Below are 24,473 nucleotides of genomic sequence, written 5' to 3'. Positions count from 1 at the left end.
CAAGAAAGGTGATCCAACCAAACGTGGAAATTATAGAACAATATCATTAATATCACACGCAAGCAAAATTTTGCTGAAAATCATTCAAAAGCAGCTGCAGCAGTATATCGACAGGGAACTGCCAGAAATTCAAGCTGGATTCAGAAGAGGATGCAGAACCAGGGGTATCATTGCTGGTGTCAGATGGATTCTGGCTGAAAGCAGAGAGTACCAGAAAGATGTTTACCTGTGTTTTATTGATTATGCAAAGGCATTCGACTGTGTGGATCGTAACAAGTTATAGATAACATTTCAAAGAATGGGAATTCCAGAACACTTAATTGTGTTCATGAGGAACCTGTACATAGATCAAGAGGCAGTTTTTCGAACAGAACAAGGGGATGCTGGATGGTTTAAAGTCAGAAAAGGTGCACATCAGGTTTGTACCCTTTCACCATACCTATTCAATCTGTATGCTGAGCAAATAATCCAAGAAGCTGGACTATATGAAGAAGAACGGGGCATCAGGATTGGAAGAAGACTGATTAACAACCTGGGTTATGCAGATGACACAACCTTGCTTGCTGAAAGGGAAGAGGACTCGAATCACTTACTAATGAAGAACAAAGACTACAGCCTTCAGCATGGATTACACCTCAACATAAAAAAAATAAAAATTCTCACAACTGGACCAATAAGCAACATCATGATAAACAGAGAAAAGATTGAAGTTGTCAAGGATTTCATTTTACTTGGACCCACATGGAAGCAGCAATCAAGAAATCAAAAGATGTATTGCATTGGGCAAATCTGCTACAAAAGACCTCTTTAAAGTGTTAAAAAGCAAAGACATAACCTTGAAGGCTAATGTGAGCCTGACCCAAGCCACTGTGTTTTCAATCACCTCATATGCATGCAAAACCTGGACGATAAATAACGAAGACCGAAGAAGAATTGACACCTTTGAATTGTGGTGGTCTTGGCAAAGAATATTGAATATACCACGGACTGCCAAAAGAACAAACAAATCTGTCTCTGAAGAAGTACAACCAGAATGTTCCTTAGAAGCAAGGAAGGTGAAATTATGTCTCACATACTTTGCGCATGTTATTAGGAGGGATCAGTCCCTGGAGAACGACATCCTGCTTGGTAAAGTAGAGGATCAGCAAAAAAGAGGAAGACCCTCATGGAGGTGGATCAACTCAGTGGCTGCAACAATGAGCTCAAGCATAACAATGATGGCGCAGGATAAGCCTGTGTTCTGTTCTGTTGTACATGGGGTCACTATGAGTTGGAAGCCACTCAACAGCACCTAACAAAAAAATGATGAAAAAGTCGTTGTTTAGGACGTATTGAGTTCTGTTTATGGTGATAGAAAATTCAGCAGCAGATATTGGTGATGGTTGCTCATGATTAATGTAATTGATGTCACTAAATTGTACACGTGAAACATGTTAAATTGGCAACCGCTGTTTATATACATTTTTACAACAACAAAAAGAACAAATGAAAAAGAACCCCACTGACAGCTAGACTGGAGTGGGGTGGGGGCATGGACAGAGAATTAAAACAGAAAGCACAACTTGCAAAACACAAGCCTCACTGCAAAACAGATAAATTGTGCCAGACCATGGTTTACATCTTAGACTATCTAAGCTCAAACTCTTGAAACACCAGTTCTTTTAGACCTGTGTGTTCTGAGATAAGACCACAGAAAAACTGATCTAACAGTAATTCCATACAGGCTTGTGTGTTCCAAAAACAAGATCACACACTCTTCCTGGAACCCTTTAGTTTGTAAAATCTGATCAAATCCTGCCAGACCATCTTATGACTAACTCCAGTCCCCAAATCCTTAAAAAAGTTGTTGTCGTTAGCTGCTGTCAGGCTGGCTCTGACTAATGGTGACTTCATGCACAACAGTACAAAACACCACCCAGTCCTATTCTCCATCCCCATGATTAGTTGTAAATAGAATTGTTGTGATCCATAGGGTTTTCATCGAGTGGATTTTGGAAGAAGATTGCCAAACCTTTCTTCCTAGTCCATCTCAGTCTGGAAGCTCCTCTGAAACCTGTGCAGCATCATACCAAAAACATCAAGCACCCTTCCCTAATTCTCCCTTTAGAGATGCCCCTAAGCTCCCCATGGTAGGTGGCCTCCCTTGCAGCACCAATTAACAAGCCTAACTTTGTTGACTACAGGTGTGTTCTGGGTGGTCTGAGGCTGCAGGGCATAGATGAACATCAAATTGTATATAATGCCCAAAGCCAGCTCTCTGTATCTCTATGATTCTGGAAAGGAGACCCACTCTTTCTGGCTCCCTCTCACTTTCCCCACTCTCACCTTCTCTATCCCTTTCCCCCAAGTTGCTAAAAGGCCACACTGGGAACCCCAGTACTCACACTTTTATTTATGTCAGCTTCTTTGAAAAATGACAAATTGAGCATCATGAGAAACTTCTCAGGCTGACCTGAGAATAAAGCAATCAAAATCACATTAAAATTGAATCAGTTTTTTCCCTAAGACTCATTAAGGAGCTGTGAGAAAATTAGTACACCAACCTGTTGTGAAATCCCAATGTAATGTTTAAATGTGTAATTTTCTGTCTTTGGGTAATATCCCCACCATTAATTTTCTGTTCCCTTACGGACAGTTCAACTTAATTTCTTTAAGATGACATAATGAGAGAATGAAATAAATGTGCTAGGTGGTCCTGTAGCTGCCCCTTTTTGACTTATGACCAGAAGAGTGCTGAAGGTACTCCTACAAGTCCAACAGGAGGGGCTACCCAGACTTGCCTCCACTCACTCCTACTCCCCATGCCCAAATCAGTCTCCTTTTTCTCTACCAGTACCAGTTGCGTTGAGCCAATTCTCACTCACGGTGAACCCATGTGGGTCAGGGTAGAACTGTGCTCCATAGGATTTTCAAGGCTGATTTTTCAGTACATCACCAAGACTCTTTTGAGGCACGTCTGGGTAGACTCCAACCTCCAACCTTTTGGTTAGCACCTGAGCATGATAAATATTTGCACCACCCAGAGACTCACCCTTGTCTCTAGAATTTGCTTAATTCAGTGGAGTTCCAGGCCCTTCCTTGCACCCAGAGACAGGAGCTCAAAAAACTTATTCATACCTTGTCCCTTCTCTTGCACCCACACCATTGTTCAGGGGTCTACAGAAAGCAGATGAGTCTCTCATGAGGAATTTCAACTGAGACTAAGAGAAACTTGGCCTCCAACAACTCAGGTGGAGTTGGACTGGACTGGAGACAGGAGAAAATAGTACAAATAAAGAGAAGGAATGAAGCAGAGCTCAGAGAGAAACAGAGGGTACCCATTCTGACTACTTATTGTCTCTGGGTCCTGTCCCTTCTGCAGGCCTTGTGGTTTCTCTGCTCTTGGAATCCATGAGCTCTCGCAGTGTTTTTCCGTTGAGATTTATGATTTTGCTTGAACTAGCTTCCACGGGTGTCTGTAATTTACAACCAGAAGAGCCCTGACTGTGGTGCTAGGCTTAAGTAGCGCAGCTTTCGTGGCCCGGGAGAGCCTCCAAGCCAGAATCAGTTGCCATCTAGTTGACTCTGACTAGTGGCAACCTATGGATCCCTAGGTGGCACAAGCTCAGATGCTAACCAAAACGTTGGTGGCTCAAGTTCCCCCAGAGACATTCGGCAGAAAGGCCTGGAGATCTACTTCTGGTAAATCACCCACTGAAAATGTGGGAGAGCCTTCATCCCTGTAAAAGGTGGGCATACTTCCCTGCCTCCTCAAAGAAGCAGGGAGGGCTTCCCTGAGCAGACTTAGCCACTGTGATAGTCAGGTTTCTGTACCAACTTGGCTAGGCTATTGCTGTTAGGTGCCGTGGAGTAGATTCCAACTCATAGCAACTCTATAGGACAGAGTACTACCGCCCCATAGGGTTTCCTGGACTATAATCTTTACAGGAGCAGATCTCAGGTCTTTCTACTGAGGAGTTGCTGGGTGAGTTTGAACTGCTGACCTTTCAGCTAGCAGCCAAGTGCTTAACCATGGCACCACCTAGGGTCACTAGGCTACAGTGCCAAGTTATCCAGTCAAACACCAGTCTAGGTGTGGCTTGTGGTTAACATCTACAATCAGTTGATTCTAAGTAAAGGAGGTTATCCTTGTAATCTTCTTGGGCTTCATCTAGTCAGCTGAAAGGTTGTAAGATTAAAGCTGAGGTTTCCCTGAGGAAGAAGAAATTCTCCCTGAGGACTGCAGCATCACCTCCTCCTGAGAGTTTCCAGTCTACCCTTCCTGATGGCTAGCCCTGTGGATTCTGACTTTTCAAACTTGCCTAGCCAGACCCTATATCACATGAGCCAAATCCTTGCAATAACTCTTTTTATCTATATATACATATATGTATATATCCACCACTCGTCTGTCAGTTTGTCTTACTGTGGTGGCTTCTGTATTGCTGTAATGCTGTACATCAACAGGGAACTGCCAGAAATTCAAGCTGGATTCAGAAGAGGATGTGGAACAAGGAACATCATTGCTGATGTCAGATGGACCTTAGCTGAAACAGGAATACCAGAAAGATGTTTACCTGTGTTTTACTGACTATACAAAGGCTTTCAAATATGTGAATCATAACAAATTATGGATAATATTGCAAAGAATGGGAATTCCAGAACACTTCCTTGTGCTCATGGGGAACTTATGCATAGACCAAGAGGCAGTTGATCAAACAGAACGAGGGGATACTGCATGGTTTAAAATCAGGAGTATCGTTTCGTCATATTTATTAGGTCTGTATGCTGAGCAAATAATCCAAGAAGCTGAACTATATGAAAAAGAATGCATCAGAATTGGAGGAAGACTCATTAACAACCTGAGATATGCAGATGATACAACCTTGCTTGCTGAAAGTGAAAAGGACTTGATGCACTTACTGACGAAGATCAAAGAACACAGCCTTCAGTATGGATCACACCTTGACATAAAGAAGGAAACACCCTCACAACTGGATCAATAACACCATTATGATAAAGGGAGAAAAGATTGAAGTTGTCAAGGATTTCATTTTACTTGGATCCCCACCCATCAATGTCCATGGAAGCAGCAGTCAAGAAATCAAATCATATACTGCATTGGGCAAATCTGCTGTAAAAGACCTCTTTAAAGTGATGAAAAGCAAAAACATCACTTTGAGGATTAAGGTGCACCTGACTCAAGCCATGGTATTTTCAATCACCTTATATGTGAGGAAAAGGTGGACAATCAATAAGGAAGACCAAAGAAGAATTGATGCCTTTTAATTATGGTGTTGGTGAAGAATATTGAATATACCAGGGACTGCCAGAAGAATGAAAAATCTGTCTTGGAAGAAGTATAGCAAGAATGCTTCTTAGAAGTGAGGATGGCGAGGCTTTGTCTCATGTACTTTGGACGTGTGATCAGAGTGACCAATCCCTGGAGAAGGACATCATGCTTGGTAAAGTAGGGGGAGAACCCCAAGAAGATGAATTGACATAGTGGCTGCAACAATGGGCTCAAACATAGCAATGAGACTGAGGATGGTACAGGACTGAGCAGTGTTTCGTTCTGTTGTACATAGGGTCTTTGTGAGTTGGAACCAACTCAGTGGTACCTAACAACAATGACAATTTATGCATATATGTGCATACATATTAAAAAAAAAAAACCCACTGCCGTCGAGTTGATTCCAACTCACAGCGACCCTATAGGACACAGTAGGACTGCCCCATAGAGTTTCCAAGGAACGGCTGGTGGATTCGAACTGCCAAACTTTTGGTTAGCAGCTGTAGCTTTTAACCAGTACGCCACCAAGGTTTTCATGCATATGTATACGTGTATGTATACATACACGTATGTATGAATATGTGTATATCATGTATGTACATATACATGTGTACAAGTATGTGTATATATGAGTGTGTGCGTGTGTATGTTGTTATTATTGTTGTTAGGTGTCATCAAGTCAATTCCCACTCATAGCAACTTCATGTGACAGAGCAGAACTGCCCCATAGGATTTTCTAGGCTATAATCTTTATGGGGCAGATCACCAAGTCTCTATACAGACACTCACAAACCCTACTGGTTCTGCTTCTTGGGTAGAACTCTAATACAGCCACTCTTGCCCTTGCAGCTTTTCTGACATAATTCAGCCCCTGCCCTGAGCTCTTCAGCCTATAGTTGCTCACAAGCCTATACTAAGAGATCCTACTCTGGGGGAGGGCTGGGCCATCCCCATTGCAGACACGTCCATCCACGTTATTGCTGCCGCATGTGCTAGGGTCAAAAATTGAAAATATGGCCAAGTTGCTTATGTTAACAAAATAGAGCTTCTTTATTTCCTACTAATGATGGAATCTTCCTTTCATCCTTTAGATAATGGGCGTGGAGGCTATGCTTTAAACTCACCAATTTGCAATATCTCAGTCTCTTTTTTGGATAGTTTTTTGGGGGTGGCTGGATCTCCTTGGGATAAACGCTCAATCTTTCAGATGTCCTCCTTTACAAGATGACATCTGGATGTGGGGAAATGGGGAGACTTGGGAGTTTTCGGGTGTTGGAAAGAGCAGGCCCTGCCTCCATATGTTCAGTTCTAATGAGGAGCTCCCTTGCACTGGCACTGGCCTACAGTGCTGAAATCTGTAATAGGTAACTTGGTCTCTGCTCTCCATCCCAGCCCTGTGGCCCGCCTCACAGCTTTGGCTTCATCTTGGCCCTTGCTAGTGCTACACCTGAGGTCTGGTGGTGATCCTGGTCAATCCCCAGCTGCACTACCTGCCTTGGCTAGAGGGTCTCTTTGCCCCTGAAATGGCCAGCCTCATCTGTCACACCATCAGCTGACTTCTGCATTTCCACAGGCCACATATACATTTCTGAGTTCCTAGCACACCACACCTAAGCCGAGGGAAGTTCAGGAGTGCTAACTCAGGCTGTCTCCCACACTTTTTACTCTGCTGCAGGCATCTCAGGCCTCTGGGAGGTTCCTGTGATAATCCCCTCCCACAGCCCCAAACAGAGAGCAGGGTGAAAATTCCTCTGCTCCTGGCTACCCCCTCAATCTTTTTAACATCTAGGACCGTCAATTTGGGCTTGGATGGGAGAAGTCATAATATATATATCTACCTGCTTGCTCCGTCTGTCTCTCATCCACTTTTCTTTCTCCACTTTGCTTAGTCAAAAAAGGACAGGCTTTCCCCTCCCCTTCCTGTTTCGCTGAAACTCCATCATGTCAGTTCCTTCTCCTTGTTTAGATCAGCAAGCCTTGTGGTCCATGGAAGGAGTTATGTCTGAACTCACCAGGTTTCAATCAATATGAAAGTTACAGGACAATAAGAGTTAGGATTATTACAGATGAAAACAAACTGGTTTCCTGTTGCCGTCAAGTTGATTCCAATTCATAGCAACCTTGTAGGACAGAGTAGAATTGCCCCATAGAGTTTCTAAAGCTGTAATCTTTACCGAAGTAGACTGCCACATCTTTCACTTGCAGAGCTGCTGGAGGGTTCCAACCTCTGACCTTCTGGTTAGCAGCCAAGTGCTTAACCACTGCACCGCCAGGGCTCCTTCATTTTGGGTTAAAAAAAAAAAAAAAACACCCTTTGCTGTTGTGTCTATTCTGACTCATAGCAACCATATTGGACAGAGTAAAACTGCCCCGTAGTGTTTCCAAGGAGCGCCTGGTGGATTTGAACTGCTGACATTTTGGTTAACAGCTGAACTCTTAACCACCGCACCACCAGGGTTTCCTCATACTGGGTTAACAGCTCCCAAATATTATACCTATTAAACATATATTGAATGGTTACCACGTCTTGGAATTTTACATACTTTGTAGTTAATTCTTACAGCAGGCCCACTAGGTAGGTGTCATTAGCATCATTTTGTAGATGAGAAAGCTAGAATCAGACAAATTAAACTGAAAATGCACAGAAGCAGGATCCAGACCCAGGAATGAGTGATTCCCAAGTTCTATTCATCAGAGCACTCCACCTCTAGGCCATCTGCTATTCTCAGGCCCTAGCTGGCATATGGTATATGCTCAACTAGTATTAGCTGAATAAATAAATAATGAGAGGATGGTGAATGCATTTCTACCGAATAAGCTAAAGGAAACTTTGATGTACCCAAACACTGGTAGAGATAAATAAAACTTTCATTGTGGCTTTTGATAGCAAGTGTAATTCTATCACATTTTGCCCCCAAAAAATGAAAGCACTTTCATACATTATCTCATGTGTCCTCATCTGGCCTCATGAGGCTCAAGTGAAGAAGCGAGAGCAGGTGTGATGAAGCCCATTTCACAATGGGCGAAACGGAGACCCAGAGATCATCAGGTATACACAAGGCAACACAGCTGGTAAGCAGTCTTCAATAGTCTTTTCTTCACCTACATATGACGTGACACTGTAGTGATTATTGATTGATATGAAATAACTTGTAAGAGGTATATTTAATAATACAGTGATCATCTCATTTATTTGGGGAATGTTTGCCCGGAATACTCAACTATCCTGAACACAGACGAGAAACAGAATACAGGCAAAATAAATAGATGAAGAGCCTTGGGGGCCAAAATAGATGCCGCAATCTACTCCTTAAAGCTCACGCGGTCTTTTATAGAAGGGTCTTTTGGGATCTCTCTCAGAGCCCATTTTCTCTTCCTTTAAAGTCAATCATAACTTGTTTGATTTTGAGCCCACACTAGATTACCCATTGCCGTCTAGTCGATTCTGACTCATAATGACCCTATAGGACAGAGTAGAACTGCCCCATTGAGTTTCCAAGGAATGGCTGGTGGATTTGAACTGCCAACCTTTTGGTTAGCAGTCGAGCTCTTAACCACTATGCCACCAGACTCCCACAATAGATTGGAGACATCAAGTGAGAGCAGAAAGGGATCCATACTGTCTGCAAGAAGACAGAGAGGAAGGAGAGAGTAAAACTATAAAAACCACGCACAAGAATTACAGCATCAAAACCATTTGAAGTCACTCAAGGAGGAGAAACAACTGTACATACTTTAATGAACTCTGGGGTATCCTACGTTACAGATGTTTTAGGGGACAGAGCAAGAGTACTTTCCTTTGGAATTTTGGCCTTGCTCCTACTTTGTTGTTTTTGAATAAAATTGTTAATGACTAAAAAAAAAAAAAAAAAATTTTTTTTTTTTTTTTTGTTATATCAGTTTCCTAATGCTATTGTAAAAAATTACCATAAACTTCGTGGCTTAAACATCACCGATTTATTATTTTACAGCTCTGGAGATCAGAAGTCCAAAATGGAACTAGAAGATAAATCAAGGTGTTGCCAGAGCTGCATTCCTTCTGAGGTTCCAGGGGAGAGTCTGTTTCCTTGCTTTTTTCAACTTTTAGAAGCCACCTGCATTCCTTGGCTCGTGGCTTCTTCTTCACTTCACTCCGACCTCTACTTCCATCATTACATTTCTTCTCTGACACAGGCCCTCTTGGTTCCCTCTTATAAGGACACTTGTGATTATGTTGGATCTACCCAGAGGGCCGAAGACACTCTTCCCATCTCAAGTCCTTAAATAATCACATGTGCAAAGTCCCTTTTCCATGTAAGGTAATACGTTTACTGGTTCTGGGAATTAGGATGTAGACACCTTTGGGGGATATTATTCTGCCTACCACAATGACAAATGAATTTCAAAAACAATTCAAAAGTAATTTCACCATTTTACCCTCTGAAAACATTCCCTCCATTGCAAGGAAAAGACAGACAACAAACACTGAAAGTCGAAACACCAATATCCTGAGTGTTTCTTTTTCCAAATGGCCAAGACAGAGCGTTCAACAGATTTTGTAAAAGACAAAATGAATAATACAAGCTTACACAACAAAGATATCTCAAATATATTGTAAAGCAAATATACAAAGGAACTCTGATTTTATTGTTATAAACTGGAAAGAAGACGTGAAATCCAGTACATAGTGTCTCGCTTGGAGAAAGGAGGCTAGCCCTTGGGCTAGGGTTTCCTGCACATTTCACCATTACGACAACCCAACACAGACTGGTGTTCACCCTGGTGCCCTTTCTCAGCAAGAAGCATTTATATTAAGGTGGCAATATGGGAACGTTGTTGTTGTCGTTGGCTGCCATCAAGTCCGGCTCTGACTCATGATTACCCTACGCACAGCAGGATCAGACTACTGTGATCCATAAAGTTGTCATTGGCTGATTCTCAGAGGTTTGCCTAAAGCTCTTTACATGATCTCTCAATCCAAATGGCTACATTTAAAGAGAATATCATGAAAATTTCCCATATGTGGAAAGCAGAAAAAAGAAGTGGAGAAAAGTAAGGCCTTCCAGATCAGAGGTTCTTGATGTGGGATTGTGATCCATGAATCCCTAGAAGATAAAAAAGTGGGTTTTGAGGGTTCATGATTTTAATACATATGTAAATTTTAATGTGTTTGTGGTACATTCATTTTTTTTCTGGGAAGATGGTCCATAGCTTTCATCAGCTTCTAAAAGGAGTCTGTGAGCCAATGCAATATATTTTATATAAGGTGATCAATTAAAACAAAAAAAAATATTGCCATCGAGTCAATTCCAACTCATGGCGACCCTATAGGACAGAGTAGAACTGCCCCATAGGATTTCCAAGGTGATCAATTAGGAAGAGACAAAAAGGCCCCCTGTCATTAATTTCCTAATACAAAAAGTTGTGTCATTCTACCTCTGTAAAGTGCTTAAAATCAACACAGGAACTGTCCTATATATAAGCCCTGGGACCCAGCCTTAGCAACAACTAAAGGGGAATGTAGCATAATGCAATTTGGCTTTCCACTTCTGGGAATGGTGGGTTTGTGAATTTCTCAAGGAGGGAGTTTACATACAGCTGTCTGCTCTAATCATGTGGATGAATTGATGACAAAAAGCAAAAGTGATTTAACTGTATTTAAATAAATTCCCTTGCCAGGTGGCCAGTGAGCCAACAGTAAGTCCCTAACAGTGATTCTCTGTGATGGCAGAGATCTTTGTAAGTTTTAACTTCCATGCCTATAAGAGTGCCTAACATACAGTGCATGATCAGTAAATAGGTATTGAATGAATGAATAAATGAAGAGTTTTCTAGAACTCTATGAAGAAAGCAGAATCCATTAAATTGGATTGACTTTTTAACTTCTTTTACCATTATTAAGAAATGCATATATTTTATTAAAAGGCCAAACATTGACAGTAGACATAAAATATTAACAACTATTTATAATTGTTTTAATGCTGAAATTTGGAAAGCTGTTCACTAAAACATTTTGACATTCATCGATGTATTAAATCCTTAAATTAAAAATTCACGTATGAAATAAAATGGGAAGAAAGGTCACTACCTGATTCTTTCCATTCATAATCATATAGTTTCTGAGTTTTGACGCCATAGAAATAAAAAATCTGTTTCAGAGCTAACCATGCCAGAATAGGAGGCTTCTGTTGCTATTGTTGCTTGAGAATGAACTATTTCCCTGCCTAGTGAAAACTACCACGTTTTTCATGGTGTCATGTGCTAACTGGGTTGTCTTGACATACGTGTTACAGGCTGGCATGCATCCCAACCACATGGGTGTCTCTGAGCAGGACCACTGAATAGAAGCAGCATTCAAACCCACAGGTCTGTTTTGAAGTCTGAGCAATCTCTCACACCAAACAGTGGAAGGGAGGTTTATGAAACAAAAATTAAGTAGATTTCTTGTATCATGGCCTGCAGTCATGAGTTTTCTTGAGCACTCTAGAAAAGAACTCTCACCAGAGTTTTTGAAGTGAGTTGCAAGCTGGATCAATTGCAGAGAAACAATACGAGCCATGTATAGAAAGCACCAGGTTATATGATCCCATTCTCTTTGTCTTGAATTAAGAGGGAAGCAGCGCTGGTGCTGCAGAGTGGTGAAAGAGTGGTGGCTTGGCAGGGGCTAACTCACTGCCTGAGATGTATCCCAACAAAGCAGTGAATCCTGTGGTGAGGATGGCCTAAGTGAATGGCCTGCAACAGTCTAGTCCCAGGAAAAGATTGAGGGTAAGGGTCTGAAGAGAGGGAGTCACTCTTGGTCAGAGCAAACTGGGAGGCTACGGACGCCTGTGTAAGGGGGATTAGTGACTTTAGGTCATACCCAAGGTGTCACTTGGCTTTTCAGGCTCTACTACAGACACCATGGGCATTTACAGGGGTGGGAGGAGGTTTTGGAATGATTCAAAATTCTGGACTCCAAGCCTGGGACGTCATAAGTCAGATGGCCTCAACTGCAAAACCACCTGGACATTAGTCTTATGGAACAGTGAAGATGGAAAAAATTTCAAGTCCAAGATGGACAAAGTCTAGGTGACTTCAATCCTGCTACTGAGCCTGGCCCGTATCAGAGCATGTATAAAGTTCAGTGTTCAAGGGCCAAAGGGTATGGGGAATCAGGCCTTAGTTCAGGCAGACACCAACAGGCAGAAGATCCATTGCGAGGCGGGGCATAACTGAGATGCAGACATCAGATAATACCCAAAGTCAGGTGAGCAGCGGATGTGGTTTGAGAGATCAGGTACCTCCAGTGAGACTCTAACATTAATCTGTGGGGTGGGACCATGAGGCTATTCTAGCTCCATAGTTGCCTGGAGAGCTTGCTGGTGTCAGGGGCCTAGTGTATAAGTGCGTTGGAGAGGAATTAGAATCAGATGGGGACCCACAGAGCTTGGCAGGGACCTGACACCCAAGGCAGGCCCAGGTATTCGAGCCAACATGCAGCACAGAGGACCCATGGCACCAAGGCTTACCTCAAGGTCCAAAATAAGCAGCCCCTCATTTCAGACCTTTCTAGACATGGATAGCTGCCATCCTTCCTCCTCTGGGGCAAATTAGATGTGAATCTGGGGAGAAGCTGTTAAAAGCAATTACTGACAAACTTGAAAGAAAACCACACCCCACCAACCTGGAGCAACTCACATGGGAATATCAAGGTCTTACTTAGCCACATCCAGTCCTGCCAAAGTGACCAGGAGGCTGGAACCAACTTCACTTGCACCTGGACTTTTGCCCAGTGGCAGTATCCTGGACCTTTGAATTGCTGCCTAAATACGTGGAAATAAAAGAGAAGAGACATTTTAGCAAAATGTCTATTGTTTTAGCAAAGCATATTGCACGAATGATTAAAAAATGTGAAATGTAAAAACTATGTAGATGTACCAGAACAAAGTTATTTTATTCTGATTGTATTTTGACATTTGATTCCTATTCCATAACAATAATTTTTTTTTACTTTTGCATTCTCCTGCAGAACAATTATTAAATTAAAATATAAATGATTACTATCATAATGGTCCCTGACAGCTGGATCCAGAAAGCAAGGACATTTGAAAGGATATGGATGAAAACAGCAGAAAGAATTCCAGATTCAGAATCAAGAATGGGGCTTCCATTCTGGGCTTTGACCCTACACAAGTTATCCCAACTTCTCTGGGCCTCAGTTGCTGTAATGTTCTGATACGTTACCTGCTCCTAATCTGATTAAGGAGTCATGGGCTCTCCTGAGCTCTGGGGAGAATGGAATTAAAACAGAGCCCAGCCTAGCTTTGAGCCTATCATCCCCAAGGTGTGTGAGATTAGGTAGTGGGTTATGCCAAACTCAGCTCAAAAAAGTAAATGTTGACAAAGGGTTTCACAAATTAAGTCCCCACTCCACATTGCAGCCTGTTTAACAAGCTCCTGATAAATAACTCCCCCTGATGCACACACACTCCCCTCTCTTTGTTCCCATCACAATTCCAAAACAAGCAACATGGGCATTATCAGGAGACATGAAAAATGTGACTCTCACCTTCAATTTGAAGACGTTTGTCCTTGAAGGTCTTATGTAGTCCTTTCATCTTTTGAGTCTGGGTTATTGTCCCTTTGGGATATGCAGTGACCACCCCTGACCAGTAGAAAAGGCCAGTGTTTCTTGATAGGCCTGACCCAAAATGAAAGACTGGTGCTCCCAAAATCATAGCTAAAGATCTGCCTGCATCCTTCACAATCAAGGTGATACATCAAGAACAACCATACCCAATTTTCAATCTCACATACTGCTCTCACTATCTACTGTTATGTAACAATGACCCCCAAACTTAGAGGTTTCATATAACAACCATTTCATTATATCTTTTACTGGTGGGGCTCTACTGGCCAATTCTTCAGCTCGAGGTTCATCAACTAGGGAGCCTCGTTAGTGTTCAGCTGGCAGTGGGGTTTGTCTGGAGGGTCCAAGATGGCTTCACTCACATGCCTGGGCTGGTCTGGAAGGTCAAAGTTGGTTTCACTCACATGCCTGGGGCCTTTGCAGAGATGGCTGGTTAAGGGGCCCCTTCTCCCTCTCCATGTGGCCTCAGTGTTTCCAGCAGAGTAATCAGACTTGTTACTTCTATAGCCCAGGGCTTCAAGAGATCAAGACAGAAGCTTCCAGGCCTCTTAAGGTGAGGCCCAGCACTCTCCCACAGACATGCTCACCAGATTCTATTGGTCAAGACAATGGTAGGAGAATCAAAGGATTTAGGACCATCTTTAACGCACCATATATACATCACACAGACATAGTCTAAACTCTGTAAAATAAAAGGGAATGCAAGATGATAGAGACTGATTTTTAAAGCACTATTTGGGGTATGGAGAGAGGAGAAAAATGCAGGCCAATTCCAACAGACACTCCTGGTTTTGGCCCCTTAAACTGGGCCCTCAGTTGTCCTGCCCTCAATTTACTTTGCTCACTCTGTGATCTCCATTTCAGTCGGTTGTCTCCCTTCCACTTGAAATTGGTCTCAAATTGTGGCATGAAGTAATTTGTCCCATGTAAGGCATTTCAGGCATCTCTGTGTTGTTGAAAGAACATTTGTTGTAAAAGGGGAAGAAACAAAGGCCCCTTCCACCCTGTATCTCTGGTAGATGAACATAGCTCTGGCTGAACCCTTCCTTACTGCTCCTCAGAGCAGTGCTCACTCTGGAGGTCTAAGCTCAGCAAAGTGACACCACTGCTGCTCCTTCTCCACTCCACTGAGCTAAGACAGCTTGGAGTCTTCAGGCAAATAAACTCTGTAATTTATTGCAAAAATTATGACAAACTGGGAGGAAATTGCGCCACTTGGACTGTTCCCCCTGACAGCATATAACACTCTTGCTTCTCATTTTCTCTTTACCCCAGTCATGTGTTCCAGTTCCAGTTACCGTCAAGTTGATTCCAACTCCTGTGCTCCCTAAGGTTTTCAATGGCTGAAATTTCAGGAGCAGGTTGCCAGTCCTTTCTTTCAAGATGGTTCTGGGTGGACTCAAACCTTCAACCTATCGATTAGCAGCTGAGGATATTAACTGCACCACCCACGCAGCCCAGTCCTGAGACTTTGTCTCAAATCCTAACTCTCACGCTCTGCCCTGATTGTGTCCTTTGCTCACCTGCTTCCTCAACATTTGCATTAGAGCTTAGTTCTGAACCCACATTTACATTTAATGCTCTTCATTTTACATAATACTCTTGAGAATTTTTTTTAAATCTCATCTACTCCACTGTACTGCTATAATATCTAATACATTTTCTCATGTTGCTCTATTTTTCTCTTTCCTGTTTTTTTTCCCATAAACATTAATTGAGTACCTGCTGTGAGTCAGTTGCGTGATCTATAGTGATGGTGCTAAATAACCTGCCCTGTGGGAACAGTGGGAGAGTTAGGCACATACACTAATCATGCCACATGAGGCTTGTCCAAAGTGTCGTGGGAGTACTGAGAACAAAGCAAACACTTGTGTTCAGCAGAGGACAGGGAAGACTTCTAGAACAGGTGGTCTTGAAGGAAACGGACGGGTTGTTCTCAAAGATAAGGAGATGGACATTCCAGGCTGAGTGAAAGCTCGTGTGAAGGCATGGAGGCAAGGACAGCTGGGCATATCTAATGATTTGATGTGATCAGAGCATTGGGTTCATGGGAAAAGTGATTAAAATTAAGTCTTGAGAAATGAGAAGGCATCAGATGACAAACAGGCCTGTGAGCCCTTCTGATGATTTTGCTCTTTATTTGAAGAGTAACGAGGAGCTTTGATGGATCGTAAGCCAGAGGGTGATACCGTCTATTGTGTTTTAGACTATTCCTCTTAATTTTCTCTTTTATTGTGTTCCCTGAGCCTTTTTTTTTTTTTTTCTCTAAAAACTCATGTTATCTTAACATAAGTCACTTGGGAATGTATTTATGTTGGTGATTTATTTTCCCAAATCTTTAAAAATATATTAATTCCCATCCTACACCAAAGCCCACTTTTTATCTTTCCTTCCATCACCCTCCCATTGGAAACCCGTGGCTGGTGTTTGTGTGTGGAGTTGGGTCCAACATTTTGAGCCCTTGCTCTTCTCCCGTCTCCCCCTACTCCAGACACAATGACTTGGAATATAGGGAGAGGCCTTCCGTCCTAATGTGGGAGCTCCAAGGAGGCCTGTAATAGACTGGTCTGAGCTTACATTGCACATTTGGGGCAGCTAGATTAAGGAGGCGATCCATCCTGCAGTGCAGTAAAACAGTCACTGTTCCACTGAAGTTGAGGCAAGTTCTCAGGTTGCCATTTATTTAGCCACTTAACCTCGCAGACCATTTGACTATGCCCATCTTAGTTGGGCACTATAATTTAAGGATATTCTGCAACTACCGTGTTCTGTATCACCTACATGGGCCATGAAGCTCTGTTTAACATTTTGTTCACATTTAATTTGTAGTTTACTGCATCATGTTTGGGCTTCTTCCATGAAATGTAGTGGCAAACATCCTCAGTAAGGCCAGGAGACTATCTTACTCACAATAGGCCCCTGACCACAGGTTAGCCTGTTTCACCTCAGCCTCAGCAGAGATATTCCTGAGGACCTTGTTCAACTTATGTTCCCATGAGCTCCCAAGGAAAAGGGTTGGAGAGAAAGTGCCTTTAGGGATCATCCACCAGCCCAGCATTCACAAAAAAAAAAAAAAAAAAAAAAAACTAGGCACAATAGGCAGAGCTGTGTGCCTCATCTACCTTCCAGAAACTTATAATACAAGGTAATTAGCAAGTTAATTCAAAAAGAAAAATAGTTACATATCTTTTTCTATATACATGGTATATAGCTGCCTCCCAATATCCCATTTCTCCTTCTTTTTAGAGCCCTGATTTTTAGATGAGCACATTGCCACTAGAATAAAGACTGCCTACCTACTCCAGCATTCCTTGCAGTCAGGTGTGGCCAAGTGACTATTTCCCAGCATCCCTGGGAGCTAGGTGTGGCCAATGAGATATAAGGAGAAGTATTGGGAGAAGCACCTTATAGGTGGCCACAATAATGGGCTCAAGCATAACGATTGTCAGGATGGTGCAAAACCGGGTTGTATTTCTGTTTTACATAGGGTCACTGTGAGTCAGAACTGACTCAATGGCACCTAACAACAACAACCTTGTAAGTGAAAGTGTGAGCTCTGCTATCCTTCCACTGTTTCCTTCTCCTGCAGGCCTGGAACATAGACAAAATGGCTGGAGCTCTAGCAGTTGTATTAAACCTTTTGCTAAACTTGAAGGTATAAGTCAGTTCTAGGATTTTGGGGCACAAAATTGGGAGGTCCCTGGTAACAGCATGGGATTGGCAAATCAGCTATGAACTGCCTATCCTTGAAATTCTTTTATGTCAAAGGAAAGAAAAAAAAATCTTCAATTTTATTTAAGCCATATTTATTTTGTTTTATTCTATTACGTGCATCTGAACTTTACCCCTTGAAGATCTAGGTAAAATTGGTTTAACCCATTCCCACCTCCAGTCTATGGCACACAGGAGTCTGAAGCCCTCCTCAAAATCCTATGAACCTGTGTGATTCCCCGGGCCATGTGTTCACATGGCCCCTCTGCTCTTTACTTGTTTCTGCCTGTGCTTTCTTAGCTCTGCCCTGACCTAATTCAAACATGAAACTTGGTCTTTTCATTGAGTTCCATAAAATTCATTCAGGATCTGGGTGAGGCACTGTACCTTACGCGGCACAGCCAACAACTTACAGATTTGCTTTAGACTTTCCTATTAGCTCAGGTCTCTTAGCTGCCCTACCTCCCAACACTGCTGTCTGGGCACCTTAGCCAAGAAGAACCCAGAGTATCATCTGCCTCTGCTTCTCCCCCCTTTCTCTGTTCTCTGCTCTTACCCCCTTCCTCTTAGGTGATATTCAAATTCTTCTGCCTTGCTTATAAAAAGCAATTCTCTTGCCACAGCTCCTTTCCTCGAATTTTCTTTCAGGTGCTCAGCGGACAAAATAACTTCCATTAAATAGAATTACCCTCCTTAGAAGGCAGTTGTTATGAGTCAGTGTCGACTTGATGGCAATGGGTTTGGAAACCCTGGCGGTGTAGTGGTTAAGTTCTACGGCTGCTAAACAAAGGATTGGCAGTTTGAATCTTCCAGGCGCTCCTTGGAAACTCTATGGGGCAGTTCTACTCTGTCCTATAGGGTCTGTATGAGTCAAAATTGATTCGACAGCAATGGGTTTTTTGGGTTAAAAGGCAGTTGTACTTGTAAATGGCACGCCTTTTCTGATTTATATAATACCAGTACCCATATTCTGAAAATTGTAAAAATGTTACAAAACCCCCATTCTCAGTGAGTGTGAATGTATCTCTAAAAATCTCAAAAATCTCAAATGCATGAATGAGTGGGTGGGTTTTTGTGGGACTGGTAAATGACCACTGGAACATAGATCTCTTCATGATGGTTGGATCCTGGGTCATCCTTTACTACATTATATAAAGCATCAATGATGATTGGCTTATTTTCTGGTGGTTGGCTCTTCCTGCTGGAAGCTACCAGTATACCTCTTATAAGATAGGTTCCTCTCATTCTCCCACCACGTGGTTATTTCCTTATTACATCACAGTCATAGTGCCCTTGGCCAGCCACTCTTCTGGGTTGTTTTTTTTTTTATTATTATTATTCATGCTTTATGTCTACTTACATGAATTACCAAAATAGAAATTCCTTTAAATGTCCTGAGACAAAGCAAAACAATAAAATTCCAATATTATTTGAGAAGGATAATGTTAATTCCTGGTGAGCTTTCAATTTATCCAACATTTACTCTTAGGTATTTCCACTCATATTGTCAGTTTAATCTTCATGACTATTCTACAATATTGGCATTATTAACTCCATTTTACAGTTTAAGAAACCAATATCCAGAAACGTGAAGTAGTTTGCCTAACACCACATAGCCACCAAGTGGTGAAGCCATGGTAAGGAAGTAAATTCTCCTAATCCTAAACCTAGAACTCTGAATTATCTCATATGCATCTTTGTCAAGGATTAATTTATCATTTCCCTAGTAAAGAAATTTTAGAAGAAATACTACCAGAATATTCTTAGAAGCAAAGATGGAGAGACTTCGTGTCACTTTCTTTGAACATGTCATTAGGGAAAACCAATCGCAAGAAAAGAACATCATGTTTGGTAAAGTAAAAAAACCAAAAAACCAAACCCAGTGACGCTGAGTCGATTCCGACTCATAGCGAACCTAGTAAAGTAAAGGGCCTACAAAAAGGAGGGAAATCCTTGATGAGAGGGATTGACAATGCTACAATGGACTTAAACATACCAACCATCATGAAGATGGTACACGATTAACCAGGCAATGTTACACTCTGTTATACATAAGGTCACCATGAGTCGCGGCGACTCAATGGCAACTAACAATAACCAGAGAACAGAGACAAGATCGAATGGAGCTACAATGGATAAACTCAGATTGGGAAGAAAGGGGTCAGCAAAAGGTCTGGATTTTTAGGTAAGATCCAAGAGGTATTGTAGAGAATCCTGGAAAGACAGGAGGAACGAAAAGGCACTGGGAACCTGGGCCTTAGAAAGAGGAGAAAGTCCAAGACAAGAGGTGCCTGTGTGACAGTATTACCCAGCTCAAGTTCTGGGTTCAGGCCCAGGGCGACTTTTGCCAATAACCACAACACAGGGTGAGGAACAAAGAGCGGATTTATTCCAAGGTTGTGCACAAGCTACAGCAGAGAGGAAGGCAGTCCTCAGATTCTGGCTGTCTTGGGTTACATAGGTCAGATCTTTTATATTCTGAGGAAGGAAGAAGTTCTTAACAAATCCTACGACTACAGGTTTCTACATTTTCTAACATAATACCCAGTGGCAGTACAGTCCTAATCTCATTATAATGTTAGCTCGTCTCATTAGCCTGTTAAATCTCTGCCTTGGGGAGTGATTTTTACTATGTTAATGAGCCCTTTTCTGACCTTTGGGCTCAAGGTTCTGGAGCAAAGGTTAATATTTCACAATTGGCCTCTTATGGTTATTGTTCTGAAAGTTAATGGGAAGTTGTTGTTTTGTTCTAGGCTCTTTCCGGACAGGCTGATGGTATCACCAATGCCAGATTTACCATGCCTCCTTGCACCCAGATAATTTTTATTATTTTTTTTTCTGATTAAGGTACTTGCTCTGAATGAGGCAGTAAAGGCCAGCAGGTCAAAAAATAATCAGGAAGCGGATTCATACCGAAAAAGCCAGAACCACAGGTGTGGGGTTTGGGAATCAGCAGCCCTCAGCCTCCTGGCACAGAAAGACAGGCTGTGATTTGAATTAAGGTTCTTGGAGTGAAGTGAAGTAACAAATTTCTTCAAGAAAGAAATCTCACCCCCAAGAGCAGATTCTGAGAAAATAAAAATTGGGACTTCTGCTAGCCAGGGTCCTCTAGGGACATTGATTGAACTGATTGTTACAAACCACAGACAGGTTCAGTGCCTTTCAGCAAGCCGTTCAGAGATCCTCGGGCATTTGCACTCAATGCTCATTTTTAATGAACAAAGCAGCCCTGTTGGGGGAAATATTATCCACCAGCCTGAGGGCCACCTGTGCAAATGTGAGACGCCCTCAGCCTTGGTAACAGGGAGGGGGGCTTTGTTTTGTGGCTTTGGGGGCAGGCGCAGTTTGCTTTCAGCATTCGTTGGCAAAATCAGTTCCTCATTTCTGTGTTTACTACCCTAGCAAGAACTCATTCTCCAAGCCTGAAAGCAACTTCCACGTCTTGGAAACCCACTATCTGTCGGGTACTACTATGACTAACCCTTATGACATATATAGCCTCAGCTCCCTGTTCAGCTGAGGAATCCCCACCTGCCACCCAGAAATGGTAAGAGACTGCTCAGTGCTGCACAGCTAAGGGAGCCATGGAGGCACAGTGGTTACGAGCTTGGCTGCTAACCGAAAATTGGGAGTTTGAATCCACCAACCGCTCCTTGGAAACCCTATGGGGCAGTTCTACTCTGTCCTATAGGCTCGCTATGAGTCAGAATCGACTCGACGGCAACGGGGTTCGTTTAGGTTAGGCACAACTAAGTCAGGGAGGCCCAATATAGGCAGCCCCAGAGCCAGAGCACACCAGATTGTCTCAGGAGCACTATCCTTGGGATGGTTATGGGTAGAACTACTGGGGTCACACACATACAATGAAGGGCATAAAACTTGCATATGCAGGTTAAGTGATAGACTACTCAACAAAAAGGTGGCAGTTTGAACCCACCAGTGGCACCTCAGAAGACAGGCCTGGCAATCCACTTTTGAAAAGCCACAGCCTTGAAAACTCTATGGGAGCACAGTTGTACTCTGCACACGTAGGGTCTCCAAAAGTCACGGTCAACTCATCGGCAACCAACAAGATATTCCAGGCCTGCTCACAGCTATAAATCTAGCCTGGGAGAGTCTCAGGAGGACCAGAAACCCAAGAAAACCAAATTCAACTGCCGTTGGGTCAATTCCAACTCATTGAGACCCTAGAGCACAGAGTAGAATCTTTATAAAGCAAACTGCCACATCTGGTGGGTTCGAAGAGTTGGCTTTTTGGTTAGCAGCAGAATGCTTTAATGACTGCAGGAGGCCCAGAGCCCATGTCAAATGCTCTTCTGAAGCCTTCTGAAGATTCCTTGCCAGTCTATGCATTAGACAACTGAGGTTGTGCAGGCCTGGATCCCTGCCTGGCTCATGGAAGGTGCTCAGTAAATGCTGCCTGTTCCTGCCCATACCATTTTCTCCCACATACAGTCTATTCTCATTGTTCACAGATTCCACATTTGCGAATTCATCTACTCGGTAAAATTTATTTGTAACCACAAATCAGTACTCACAGCACTTTCACGGTCATTTGTGGACACGCACAGAGTGGTGGAAAATTTGAGTCGCATGTTCTCAGCTGAGGTCAGACAAGGTGATGCTCTGCCTTCTTGTTTCGGTGCTCATACTCTTAAACAAGTGTCCTTTTTACAGTCCATTTAGAGTCCTGCTTTTTGCAGTTTTGTGCTTTTTGTTGGTGATTTTGTTATTTAACATGGCCCCCAAGCACAGCACAGAAGTGCTGTCTAGTATTCCTAAATACAAGAAAGCCATGATGTGCCTTTCAGAGAAAATATGTTTTATATAAGCTTTCTTCCAGCACAAGTTATAGTACTGGTGGCGATGAGTTCAATATTAATGAATCAATAATATAATAAATAAGGTGTCATTAAACAAAAACAAGCATAAAGCAAAGTTATATATTGATTAGTTGGCAAAAATGTTGTGACCAGAGGCTCATAGGAGCCTAACCTCGTATTTCCTCTAGAAGCAATTGTCCAGTATTTGCTAATTCATTGTTTGCAGTGTCTTTTTAGAACATAATTACCATGAATAACAAAAATCTACTGTATGACATCTGGCCTACAACTACCATGAGCGTCTTGTAATTGTCTCAAAGGCTGCCCTGGGATGCAGGTGCTCCCTACACTCCTGCTGGGAGAGCCTTGCTTTATTTTAGAAAGCACTTACTTCTTGCCAGGCACACCACTTTATAGTTTAGATACATTGTCTATTAATACTTCCAACAACCCTGTAAGACAGGTATTATTATTATTATTACCATTATTATGCCAATATGAATGAGGAAACTGAAGCATACAAAGGTTACACCACTAGCCTAAATATTACTCAGATATACAAGGTATAAAAGAGACTTGCACACGGGCCTTTCTGTCTTCAGAGCCTATGTGCTTAACCATTCCACTATCCAACCTGCCCAGGAAGTCTCTGGACCTTCTCTAGAACTGGACCCCTCTAATGGTCGTAGTGACTTCCAGAGCTTCCCTTGATCACAGGGTCAGGGACCTTGAGCACCCGACGCCTTGGCCTGAGAGGAAGTCACAGGCCCGTGGGTGACCAAGCACATCAGATATACATGGCATTCATTGGCCCAGCCGGTGCTGGGGACATGGACACAATTAGGGAAACACTCTAGTGAGCAGTATCTCTACTTCTTCTACTTTGGGCACCTCAGGCCCATCAGCATTTGCAAAACGAATGCCTACACAAGAAATCTTCAAATCTAAAAAATTAGTATTACATACATCCTGGAAAGAACCACTGCTGTCAAGTCAATTTTGACTCACAGCAACCCTCTAGGACAGAATAGAACTGCTCCCATAGGGTTTCCAAGGCTGTAAATCTTTATGGGAGCAGACTGCCACATCTTTCTCCCACAGAGTAGCTGGTGAGTTCGAACTGCCAGCCTTTCCTTTAGCAACTGAGCTCTTTAATCACTGCACAACCAGGGCCCACCCCTTCTGGAAAAGACGCATCTCTAAAATTCCACCTGATATACTAAAATGTTTTGTTTTTTAGAAAACAAAAATTAAATCAATTTCTACCAATTTTGATTACTCCTATAAGATTTCATAAGGTTTCTAATAAGCTTTCCTCATAATCTAAGCAGGGAAGAAAAAAAATCACATTATCATTATCGCTTATCCAGACTGGGGTACTTTGGCCCTGTCCGCTTATCTAAGAATGGCATATGACTTTGCTGTATCCTGTTTTAGAAAAAAGCATTTAGATTATACTTCTCTATCTATGATCTGGCTCATAGTTTTTTTGCTCCAGAAAACCGATGTTCGGTTCTCAGCTTCAAAGCAGAAACCAGACTCTTAAAAATGGACAAACCATCCACAGGTGTGAATTGTAAACACACCTTGAAATTCTAGGGAAAAGAGAGGCAGCACGGACGGCAAAGGAAACATAAATTAATTCGTAACGAATATTTTTTTCTCATTCTATTTAAAACCCAGCCCTACTGATGGTGCATGATTTCCCCGCTGCTTCTTTTCTGAGCATGAATTGGAAATTCTTGATAAAACATGACCCTTCAAGCAATAATCCAACTTCTCCAGAGGAAAAAATAACAACCCGACCAGAACATTCTTTAACAACAATGAAATAAGGAGACCAACCTCACCAGATAAAGCTGTTCATAGCAAAAGAAAAGAGCTTCTGAATATGGCAGGTTTTAACTTCTAAGATATGGGGAGACTGCGGATCGAATTGCTAAAGAGTTGTGTGTTTGTGGTTTCATTTTTTTTTTTTTTTCTCCCTAGTACTAAAAAAAAAAATTTTTTTTCTGGTTTTGCAAGAATGAAAGCGGAAGAGCCTCCTTCACCAACA

General features: G+C 42.3%; 1 long non-coding RNA gene across 3 annotated transcripts; it reads right to left on the bottom strand.

The window, feature by feature from the left end:
• Positions 1-5,773: 5,773 nt before the first annotated feature.
• On the bottom strand, positions 5,774-24,459 carry LOC135232255 (uncharacterized). Of its 3 annotated transcripts, none has more exons than XR_010322755.1 (4): positions 13,803-16,933; positions 12,953-13,056; positions 12,763-12,866; positions 5,774-10,356 (listed from the first exon to the last, which is right to left on the bottom strand). It is a non-coding gene; the product is annotated as an uncharacterized LOC135232255 (long non-coding RNA). The 3 variants fall into 3 exon arrangements; XR_010322756.1 differs by adding an exon at positions 22,133-24,459 and having other exon boundaries at positions 5,787-10,356; positions 12,953-14,829; XR_010322754.1 differs by having other exon boundaries at positions 12,953-16,932.
• Between the last annotated feature and the right edge of the window lie 14 nt (positions 24,460-24,473).

This window comes from Loxodonta africana, chromosome 8 (genome assembly GCF_030014295.1).
Source record: "Loxodonta africana isolate mLoxAfr1 chromosome 8, mLoxAfr1.hap2, whole genome shotgun sequence".
NCBI lineage: Eukaryota > Metazoa > Chordata > Mammalia > Proboscidea > Elephantidae > Loxodonta > Loxodonta africana.
This window is presented reverse-complemented; position numbering and strand designations above follow the sequence as displayed.